This window comes from Typopeltis vanoorti, chromosome 20 (genome assembly GCF_054136105.1).
Source record: "Typopeltis vanoorti isolate ZY-2024b chromosome 20, IOZ_Tvanoo_1.0, whole genome shotgun sequence".
Taxonomy (NCBI): Eukaryota; Metazoa; Arthropoda; class Arachnida; order Uropygi; family Thelyphonidae; genus Typopeltis; species Typopeltis vanoorti.
The window spans coordinates 73532364-73544872 of NC_143568.1; the positions used below are offsets into that span (position 1 = coordinate 73532364).

Consider the following 12509-nt stretch of genomic DNA (forward strand, 5'->3'; position numbering starts at 1 on the left):
TATAAGTCAAATGAATTTTAAACTTATAAATTCATAATTTTTGTTAAATACATTTGCATTTCAAAAAGCTTATTTAGTATTTTGTACAGTAGCTGTATTAGTAGATGCATATAGAACTTAAGCAAAATCTGAACCTTTCAATAATACATTATATTACCATGTGTGAATTGTATGCTTGTTATTAGACCATTGTTGCGATACTGATGATTTTACATCAAATGCACCTAGGGCAGCAAGTAACAACAGCAGAGGTGGGAAGAGGGCTTCAGGACCAATCCATAACTAGAGACTTTGATCGCCTGGTCCCCATATGTTTTGAACCTACCAATATACCACTGCAGAGCAATGATACAAACATAAATAAATATTCATTCCCAGAAACGTAACAATCCTGTGGTTTAATAATTACATGACATTTAAAAAAAAAAATTTTCTCGAGTGGAGTATGTTTCTAGAAATATGAATGCTTATTATTTTTATTATTATTATGAAGGCTCCTCCATGGATTCCAAGGACTGATCAAGGAAGTGGCACTTTTCATCATTCATACTTAAAATATCTATCATCTCTCTCTCTCTCCCTCTTTGAACATATTCAATTCACTGAAGACATATTCATAGCTTCTAATTTCATTTTAAAAATTTTATGGAATTTACAACCGTGTTAAAAAAACTTTTTTTATTATCCCGACATTTCGATCTTCACATCAAGATCATCATCTGGAGCATATATTAATATACAGGACAAGCTGAGTTACATCATTAACTGTAAGCTAGAGAAACAATGATTTGATCACATGTTATTCTACTGGCATGACCTCTGGTGGGAAAAAAAATAATAAATAAAAAATAAATAAAAATAAATAAAATAAAAAATAAAATTTTACATCAAGCTAAATTCTATTTTTACAATGACAGGAATAAACATTCTTTTAGATGGTTTTCTTTCAGAAACAATTGGTGTCCTATTTTTAGTATTACAATTCTTATTTTTGATTTACAATACTGGTATTTCTACAGTCCTGTTTATAGTTGTTCTTGGTGAGGAAGGTCGAATATATACCTTCCATATGTTTGGGATTTTTAAACCATCATTGTTGTTCAGATTGGGGTGGTTGCTGATAATCTCACAGGCTTCCTTGAATTTCCGTTCATACCATGTTCTAGTGATGTAGACAGCTGGCGGTTTTCCAGTCAAATCTGAATTAAAACTCTGACTGATAGGACTCACTATCTTTGTTCCAGTAAAACTGCCCTGTCAACCGAACTCAAACACATACACAACACCTTCCTTTCCAATGACTATAATAACTACAAAATTAAAAAAATAATCAAGTCCCTCTCCATTCCCCAACCATCTCTTCAGAAGGACTTCAGAAATGCCATCACTATTCCTTACATCCATGGTACTTCAGAAAAAATAGCCAGATCATTAAAAAAGTACAACCTCCATACAGCTTTTAAGCCCCACTGTAAACTTGCTACCCATATCCGCTCCACTAAAGACCAGCTCCTGGAATGTAAAGAGATCCCTCTTTACATCCCAGGCCACTTGCAAATGCCCATAGAGGGCGCACCACCTAGATAGGACTTTAGTTTCACTTTGTATTGTATTTGTGTGTGTTTTGTTACAAAAAGTTTTTGTAACAAAACACACACAAATACAATATCAACCATATTACAGATAGAACACCAAATACAATACCAATTATCAACCATATTACAGATAGAATTGTTCTTATCCAATTCACAATATGTACATTATACTTCCATATTATCTCTCCCTCCCTCCCTCCCTCCCACACACACACATACTACTTTCAAAACAGAAAATAAATCCCATGCATTCGGTCAATCTAATAGTTACCAGTAAACTGTGGTCTCACAGGGAGCTGTACTCCCCCGCCCACAGTTTTCTTGACTGTCTATAAGCATGATATTAACCAGCTACCTCTGCAATATGTAGATGATACTGCTATGGTATCCATCCATAATATAGGCATAGCTCAAACAAACATGAAATAAAATCTGATCACTAACTGGCTCACCAAAAATTCCATACATCTAAATCCTGATAAGACAAAATTACTGATATTCAGAAATTCACCGAATCAACCAGCTGATAATGAGCATATAACAATCCAACATCCAGGGCCGGCAGAAGCGGGCATGCAGAGCATGTGGGCGGCGCTATGATGGGGGCACCGTTCATAAGTTCATTTTTAAGAAACAAAATTTTTATCATGAAAACAAAAAATTCTCAGAATGATCAATGTTAAAATAAATAAGGCCGGATACACCGAATAAAAATTTTTAAAACCGCCTCTTTGATCAGCCAGCTGTTTACAATTTTGCAGCGAGTGCAGGCTAAATGCTTGCCTACAGAATGTTGTGTCTAGTGCAGTCTATCTAAAGTGAAATGGTGAACGGTTTTTATGTGCAGAAACGAATTTTCGTACAAAACATTTGTTGCTAGTTAACCAGCCATGTGGTACGCATCTCAGTAGGCTACTGACAGTAACGCAGTGCAGACTATTATTTTGTCTCTGTGTCGTGCTGTGTAATAATTTCTTGTGGGTATAAAATAGAAATGGAATCAAAAATTTAAAAAAAGTTATCCGGTGCACAAAATCATAAGCGTCATGTTGCAAAAGAAGCAGAATTTAAGATACAAACTGGGGCTCTTAATAAATTTATTAAAATATTAAAATATTCTGATGCAGATTGTAACCAACTCGATACATCAGAAATCAGGGTTGAAGACCCGTGCAGATCATCCAGTTTGCATGAGTTTGCAACTATTGAACAAGATAACAAGACGCAGGATTTAAGTGAAAAACAGAAGAAGATTTGGTTGTAGTTGACCACAAAACTAACACATTGTTAGTGTCTGTAAATTTAGAAGATCCAGGTGGGTAAATATTGATGAAAAATTACGAGTTGTTTTAATTGAAATGGGGCCTGTTCAAAATAAAAATATAATATATCCCAGAGATACATATGGTCGTAAATTTGCCACCATGTATTATAATAGAAAAATGGAAAACAGGGAGCTCATGCCAAGAACATGGCTCATTTATTCCAAAACTTTAAATTCTGTTTTTTGCTTTTGTTGCAAACTTGTTGCACCTACTGAATCAAGTAGTCTTGTAGAAGGTTATAACGATTGGAGAAATGTAAGTAGAACTTTGCATAGACATGAGACTAGTTTAACTCACATGAAAAATTTCTTAAAATGGAAGGAACTTGATAAAAATTTAAAAACACAAAACTACTATTGATTGCCAGTCTCAATGGAAAAGAAACATTGGACGAGTGTTTTAGAATGCTTGAATGAAATTATAAAATTCCTTGGCAGCCCAAATTTAGCTTTTTGCAGATCATCTGATAAATTATATGAAAGGAATAACAGCAATTTTTTAAAATTAGTCTAACTGTTTGGGAAGTTTGATCCCATTATGGAAAATCATGTTGAAAGGGCCCTACAACGAAACAATAGAGTACATTATTTGAGTAAAGACAGTCAAAATGTAATATTGGAAACTTTAAGTAATGCAATCAGGGAAAAAATTTTATTATCAATTCGAAAATCTAAATATTATTCCATCATTTTTGACTGCACACCTGATGTAAGTAAAACAGAACAAATGACCATTATTATTCGCTTTGTTTTCTGTGACAATGGAATTGTCAAGATCAGGGAAAACGTTTTAGGTTTTGCAGATATATCAGATTCCACAGGACGTGGTTTATGTGCAACAATAATGGAACAACTGGAAAAATGGAACATTCCCATTGAAGACATGCGAGGTCAAGGGTATGACCATGAGGCAAATATGAAAGGGAAAAAATATTGGCTCCAAAATTTGCTTTTAAAAAAACCTCCTCGAGCTTTTTACTTGCCATGTGCTGCTCATACTCTAAATTTAATCATTAACGATGCAGCCAAAGTGAATGTAGATACAAGTATTTTCTCAGCAATTATTCAAGAAATATCCAATTTCTTTTCATTCTTTTACAAACGTTGGGCAATCCATTAAAAGAATTGCCCAACATTTGTAAGAGAATGAAATGTCCTTCATACTGAGTTGGTAAAAAAATTAACATTGAAACAGCCATAAGAAATGCGATGGGAAAGTAAAATTAATGCAATACGGCCTCTACGATATCAGTTACGAGAAATTTACGATGCACTTTTTGAAATTTTAAATAATGAAAATTTTAATAAAGAAACTCAGCATGAAGCACAAACATTATGTGCTAAAATAAGACTACAAATTTATTTGCTCTCTTATAACTAGGCATGATTTACTTAGCAGAATAAACCCTGTGAGTAAAATGCTTCATGACAAAAATATGAACATTACACTTGCTTTAGAATCTATCGAAAATTTAAAAATATTCTTACAAGAGTATCGATCAGACACAAATTTTAAAGAAATTCTAAAAATGGCAAAATAACTGAGTGAAGAGGTGGATGGAGAACAAGAATTTAAAATTGGTACGGAAGTTCAATGACGAAAATAGACACGACAATTTGACTACGAGCATCATGACAAAACGCCACAATCGCCAGAAGATAAATTTAGAGTGAATTTGTTTTATACACTTCTAGACGTTGCAATGTGTTCGTTAATAGAACATTTTGAACAGCCAAAAACATATTATGATAATTTCGATTTCTTGTATAGATTACTACAAATTAATAACGAAGATTTACAAAAAAATTGTGATGATTTAGAGATTCTCTTGAAGGATGGCGACAATAAAGACGTAAATGCAATAAAACTATATGACGAATTATGTGCTTTCCGGGATATTTTGATTAAAACCTACTTAAGAACAAGTATATCACAAAAAAGGCTTGTTAGTTTGGCGTTAAAAGCTATTGAAAATGATATATGTGCGGAATTAGATGTTAAGACCATTATTTCTAATTTTGTGAATATGAAATCAAAAACCCTCATCTCATCTTCTTTATACCCTCTTTTACCTTGCGGTGTCGAGGGTCCATTGATCATCGGACCTCAAACCATTCACAGGATAAGGTGGTCAGCCCTATGCCCGGTATATCCTATGGCCTGTAGTGTTAAGTTCTCAAGGCCAGTTTGCCTGCTTTGCGGGATGAAAAACCCCAGAATAAACTGAGGAAAAAACCCTGCTGTCTACGCTCAAGACTGGCTAACTTGGCTATGGCTGAGGAAGATCCTTCAGCTCCTCACGTCACCGACGGGAATCGAACCTAGGACACTCCTTCCCCAGGCATATGGTTGCAAAGTGCATAGCCACTAGGCTAATCAAAAACCCTAAAATTTTAATTAAAAAATTTCAAGTATATTTATGTAATTTAATTTATTTTCTGTTATTCTGTAAAGATGTTATTTTTTGAATACTTATATTAAATGTTCTAATTATTTCTGAATTCTTTTCTTATTTTATCATCTGTCTTGAGTTTCTTTTATTTTCCTAAAAGAGAGTTCCACTTATAAAAATTATTAAAATATTTTTACACGTTACTAAGAATGTAACTTGTAAAATGTAAGAATTTTTGAAACCTTAGTTCAAATAAATTTTAACTTTAATTAAAATTCATTTTAATTTTGTTAGCAATTCGGGTCGGTGAGAAGGCTATAATCCCTGTATCATTATATTCAACGATTAAAGTGAAGTGGCTTTATCAAAATTTCCTTTAACTTTTGAGAATTTTTTGAATATTTGGGATTTTAATGATTATCCTGCCTAGTCAACAATCTAGGTTCATTACATTTAGCAAATCAACGTGTGGCTATTCTGTCAAATTTTATTTAAGAAATTTCAAATAATGTAAATCTGTATTATCATAAAAGAACCACACACTTCCAGATCGTTACAAGGCCGCTTAGATAGACATTGCATGCAGGCGACAAAGACCCTAGCGCCGGCTCTGCCAACATCCACTCTCAACATACAGAACACACAGAACAGTAAAAGCACCACCACTCTGGCTAAAATAATATGCTACCTTGGAATTTACCTTGATGCAGATTATGAAGTGAAATAGCTACATAAATTATCTACAAAACAAACTCTGGACAACAGAAAGCAAATTCTACAGGATAAAAGACTTTCTTCTTCATACATTAAGAGACTAATATACAAAGAACTAGGCAAAAAAAATATTAAGATATGCTACAACAATGTATGAATTTTGAGCAGACTACAAACTAAGTAGATTAATAATAAATTTAGTTTAATCCTTTATCCAAGTGTAAGCAAACAAAGTTTGTGCCTGAAGTATCTTCAGGACTGAAGATACTTCAGGCACAAACTCGTGGTAACGGTGGACGAAGCTCTCATCACTCCTTGTCTTAGTATCTCCCATAATGCAAAGCACATCTCCTTGTGGAGATGTATAATGCTATGCATTAAGGGAAGGGCCACAACCCAGACCGGTTTTGACCTTTATTGAGGTCTTGTCAGTGGGAGCCAGACCCAGAGGTGGTGTGATACTAAGGTGGAATTAATGGAGAAGTCATATTTACCTATATGAGTTGCACAAAAGGTGCCTCACCTTATTATTAAAATTACTCTGGATTTAGAGAAAGATGTTGTTAGTTTTTTTTCTGAAGATACTTCAGGCGCAAACTTTGTTTGCTTACACTTGGATAAAGGATTAAACTAAATTTATTATAGTCTAACCAAGTGGGAAAAAACTTCCAACATCTTTCTCTAAATCCAGAGTAATTTTAATAATAAGGTGACACACCTTTTGGCAACTCATATAAGTAAATATGACTTCTCCATTGCTTCCACCTTAGTATCACCACCTCTGGGTATGGCTCCCACTTATGAGACCTCAATAAAGGTCGAAACCGGTCTGGGTTGTGGCCCTTCCCTTAATGCATAGCATTATAAATCTCCGCAAGGAGATATGCTTTTCCTCATGGGAGATGCCAAGACAAAGAGCGATGAGAGCTTGGTCCACCTTTACCATGAGTTGCCTCAGTCCTGAAGATACTTCAGACACAAACTAGCTATATTCACACTGCAGTGACAGAACACAAAATACTAACAGCAAAACATCTATGGCACTCAGCAGCTATGTTAAATTATTACTTTGACACAACGGCTTAGGGCAGCAAGAACTATATGCCATATTACAAGACCTCATACAACTAACTATATAACATATAAACGTAATCACTATGAAAAATCCACCTGGAGCTTCTACATTCCAGATATGTTAAAAAAAAAAAAAAAAAACCTGCCTTTTGGAAAAAGAAACTTTACAAACTATGGTATCCTAAAAAGAGCTAAGGATATACTATGAATGAGAAATATATACCCTACATATCATACTGATTAATGACTTAAGAGATCATTGCATTCCTAGGAATTGTGTGTGCGCGCGTACTTCTCATCCTACTGCAGCAGTGTAGTAAATATCAAATCTGTTAAGTGTCAACTTCCTTACATAGCAAGAAAGTAATCAGCACTAACAAACCAGTGTCATCCTCAGATAAGCTTAACACAAACTTCAAGGATGCAAGCTGATACATTATACCTCAACTGGGATCAATATAAAGAAAAAGTTTATTGCAACTGCTGTATTTTAAATACAAAATATAAACAAATAAAAACACATTAGTGCAAAATAATAATAAAAAAACATGGACATAAACTAATGCATGTACAAACAGACATCTGCATAATACACAGAAAAAAAAACCTACCATTTGGAAAAAAAGAAACCTTACAGACTATGGTATCCTAAAAAAGGGCTAAGGATATATAGATATCCCTTGCTTAACGCGCTGAAATTAACCGCGGCAGTCCCTTGGTATATACAGCAAGAGTTTTGATTAATACGCCTTTAACCCTGAGAAGCTCGCAGCTGATCTGACAGATACAAGCAAAATGCTTAATATAAATATTCTCACATAATTCAGTGTATAGCTTGGAGGTCATGAGTAGCTGTGCATTCATATGTTACGAGTGATATTCCACACTGTTTTTTGCTTCTTTGCTGTCAGTTTGGTTTAACACATGTTATGTAAAGGTCTGTGATATTTGACAGTAAACTGTATCTGAGAGATACCACGACCTTCGATGTCAGTATAGTATGGTGTAGTTATTTTTTTATTCTTTGTTCAATAATTTTTAGATTGTAACTGAAAATAAATAAACCATCATGTATTACAATAGAGAGCCAAAGACTTATCATACATGTCCTCTAGGAGATGTGCTTTACATTTATGGAAAATATTAAGCAAAAGTGATCTGGAGCTTACTCCACCTTTACTATGGTTGCCCATAAGGTTGGTTATGCTTGCATCTGCCGAAACTTTTAGTTTCTATATATTCAGCACGAAACTCTTGTAGTTTCTATATTCGGCTATAAAATAACGTTGGATTCAATATCCACTTCATTTGTACCATCATGTATTATATTTGTAGTGTTTTTTCTTTGTTTTATTGCTTTTTTGCAGAGGTCTGGACAGTCATTTTGCTTGTTATCATAAAATTTATGCCAATAAGAAAAAAACTAAAACTGTTCAAACAACTCTTGATAACTTCTTTTGATAAAAAATTGAAGTAAATAATGTAGGTACAAGCATTTATTAAACTTTTACTTTGCATTCATTTTTTATCTTTCCTAAAAGAGTACCATATAAAACAAACTATTAGTACAGTAATCAATCAGGGACGAATTGTACTTTTTACCATTGATTAACGCGATTGATATACGTTGCAACATTGAGGGATTAATTAACTGTGTTAATCGAGGGATACCTGTACTGTGAACGAGAAATATATACCCTACATATCTTACTAATTAATGACAACACATCATCGCATTCCTAGGAATCGTGTGCGTGCGATTTTTTGTAATAAAAAAGTTATGTTTTTTATTTGCACGAATACTAGTCATCCTTCTGTAGTAAATATCAAATCTGTTAAGTGTCAATTTCCTAACATAGCAAGAAAGTAATCAACAATAAGCAACTAGTGTTATCATCAGATAAGCTTAACACAAACTTCAAGGATGCAAGCTGATACATTATTCCTCAACAGGGATCAATATAAAGAGGAAAACCATTTATTACAACTGCTGTATTTTAAATACAAAATATAAACAAACGCTTGAGTGCAAAATAAAAAAAAAAAACATGGACATAAACTAATGCATGTACAAACAGACATATCTGTGCAACATACATAGAACATATAAACAAATTATAAAGAAATTATTATGATTATACAATTATTTAAAAATGCAATTTTATTTGGCTGTTGTAATTATAAATCACTTATTATTATTATTATTAATTTATATACATCAATTACTCAATGTAGCAAAATAGAAGTATTCAGCATTGAAACTTATGTTACTATGTTTTTGTTTATCTTCTTTCTGTGTATATGTAATTTCACTGACAGAGGAAAAAAAATATCATATTGAAATTGAAAGTTTAGGTTGATTAGCTCTCAACTGGGGAAGGAGAGGTTCAGTCTTATTTCAAGAGAAAAATCAAGAAGCAAGTATTGTATGGCAATTAGATCACAGGTGTGATCAATGATAGTTTGACAAAATTGTGCTTTCCAGGTGCAAAAATGAATGATGTTAGTGAGGCTATTACAGCACAATAGGGTAGTGTGAAAGAAATGATCATAGTGGTGGAACGAATGATTTAAAAGGATAAAAGTATGGCATGTGAGAGAGAGAGAGAGAGAGAGAGAGAGGGGGGGGGTGACGAAAAAATTACTGGAAGTAGAAAAGAAAAGATTGGAGAGTTAAGATAGTGGCGTATTTAGGTATAGGCCTAGAGCGGTAAATTTTGAGGGGCAGCAGAAATTTCCAGGCTCTCATTTTTGTAATTATAACGTGTTCCTTATATGCCACAGCTACTCACAAGTAGAGAAATATTTTTATTTTCCTCATTGTAAGTTTAGTCTGCAAGCATATTGGCATGTAATCAGATTCTGCATAACTATACAGACCAAGACATGTGCATGGAAAGCTACTGTATTGTTGTTGGTAACTTGATACAAAGGCAATAGGGATCGTGGTCGGGAGAGATTGATTAAATTTAGACAGTAATATTTCAAAATCACAAAGAGCTTATCCTGACAAAATAAGACATGTTTCTAAGAAACTCATTGAGAGGAATCTGATTAATGGAAAAAAAATAATAACAGATTTTGTATTTACTCTCTTGGTACCGGAAAGATCTGTGCACCAAGGCCTTTTTGGTGGAGGGGGAGCAGACGTAGTCACTTTGTCGGTGGGTTTAATGACTGGAAAAATACAGTAGCACGAGTGAGTCATCACGAGAAAGCAACTAGTCATATGAACTGTCTGATAGCTCTGAAACAAACAGCAAATCTTGCAGGGAGAATTGACTTACAAATAACTCGCAACTGGAAGAAGAAATTAAGTACTGGAAGGCGGTGTTAAAACTAGTAGTTGCAGTTGTAAAAACATTGGCCAGTAGAGGACTTGCTTTGAGGGGAAAGGATGACATTTTCAGTTCTGTGCATTATGGAAATGTAATGATGTGTCTAGAGTTAATTAGCGAATTTGATCCCTTTCTTGCTGAGCACATTGACAAAAGCAGAAAAAAGGTTTCATTTGCTATCTTTCCTTTGCCCCGTATGAGGAATTTATTAAAATAATGGGCGAGAAAGTAATCAAATTTATTGTGAAAGAACTTAAAATAGCTAAGTACTATTCCATAAGTGTTGACTCAACACCAGACTTGTCTCATGTTGATCAGCTGTCCTTCATTGTACAATATGTGAAAGAACATGGAACTCCTGTGGAGTGTTTCTTGCATTTCGTTCCTAACATAAGTCACAAATCTGAAGAGTTACAAGAGGCGGTTTTGATTTCACTAAACGAGCTTGGAATTGATATAGCAAATTGCAGAGGGCAGGCATATGATAATGCTAGTAACATGACAGGCAGGTACACAGGACTGCAAGCAAGAATTCTTGAAATAAATCCATTAGCAGAATTCACACCGTGAGCTGGACATTGTCTCTAATTGGTACTTGTGCTGACGAATCCTATCGGTACTCTCTTCTGCATTTTTTGATGTCCTTCAGAAACTGTACGTATTTTTCAAATCTTCAACACATCGGTGGAGTGTTCTAAGAAAGCACCTGGAAACTTCTGCAAAAGTAATCAAACATCCTTCGCCTACTCATTGGTCAGCTCATGATGATGCTTGTCGGAGTCTTCGTGAGGGATGGAAGGAAATAATTTCCACTTTGTTCGAAATTGAAAATGACACCACCCAGAAGAAAGTTATGCAATGTGAAGCAAGTGGGATTCTATGGGAACTTCAGTCACTGGAGGTTGGTATCATGACCTGCCTATGAGGTGATATTCTCGCAAGAATGAATGCCACAAGCAAGAAATTACAAAGTGTAAACATTGATATAGGAACTGTGTGTGAACTGTACGGGTCCCTCAAAGAATATTTCAAAGAACTAGAGTTACTCTATGAATCCTATGAAGAAAAGGTAAGAAACTTAGTGGAGTTGACTTCTATGAGGAAGAGAAAGCTTACCAGGTTTTTTAACAACAGCGAAGATGAAAGTAACAAAAATAAAGACGAGTACAATCCATCAGTCAGTTTCAAAACTGATACTTAACACAATTTTGCACAGTCTCTCATTCGAAGTGAATCGAAGAAGTGTCGTATGAAAACCTCTCGAAGGAGTTATGGTTTCTCACAACAATGCATGTGATATGTGAAAAGGACATCATAAAAGAGGCAAAAACTTCAAGAACACTTTTCGACTGGTATTGAACCTGAATTTCTAAATGAATGTATGCACTTCAGAGCGCACCTGAAATCAACTGGCCTAGAAATAAATACAGTCCTACAACTTCGGCAAGAAGCTCCACAGTGTATATATATTCCAATCTGGACACTGCTGTTGCGATTTTTCTGTGTAAGATGGCAACAAATTACTCAGCTGAATGATCATTTTCGGACATGATAAATACCTTCACCGAGCGAGTGGCAAGACATAGAATATTCTAGGACATTTTGGATGAGTCATAATATATATATATTTATATTACGAATTTACGATATAAATAGCTTATGCATGTAAATCAACATGTTCATTAAATATGAGGGGCAGCACTTTCTGCGGGCCTAGGAACGAGAAATACCTAAATACGCCACTGAAGATAGTGAGTCTGTTGCCGCGGTATGACAGAGTAGAGCTGAGAAGGAGGAGGGCCATAATAGCGAATGACTCGATGCTTTGGTTATGCAGGAGGAGTGATGTGGATGTGTAAAGTGAGTTTGACAGGCGAAAGGACATATACAAGAAGGATAGTGTGCATCTGAATGGATTTGTTGTTTGGAAACTGGAAAAATTGCTTTTGGTGGTGTGGAACTGTTGAGTGGATATGCAGATACCAGTTAGGCAGATAAGTGTAAGAATGTGTATAACATGCCTAAGTTTGTTACCAATACCACTGGTAACAAATCAGAATGGGATAGTTAG

At 34.6% G+C, this 12509-nt stretch overlaps 1 protein-coding gene across 4 annotated transcripts in view; it reads right to left on the reverse strand.

The window, feature by feature from the left end:
- The window catches only part of LOC150095560 (DNA-binding protein RFX2-like), a 663123-nt gene that overhangs the window by 456084 nt on the left and 194530 nt on the right, over positions 1 to 12509 (reverse strand). The gene's annotated exons all lie outside the window — the stretch shown is intronic.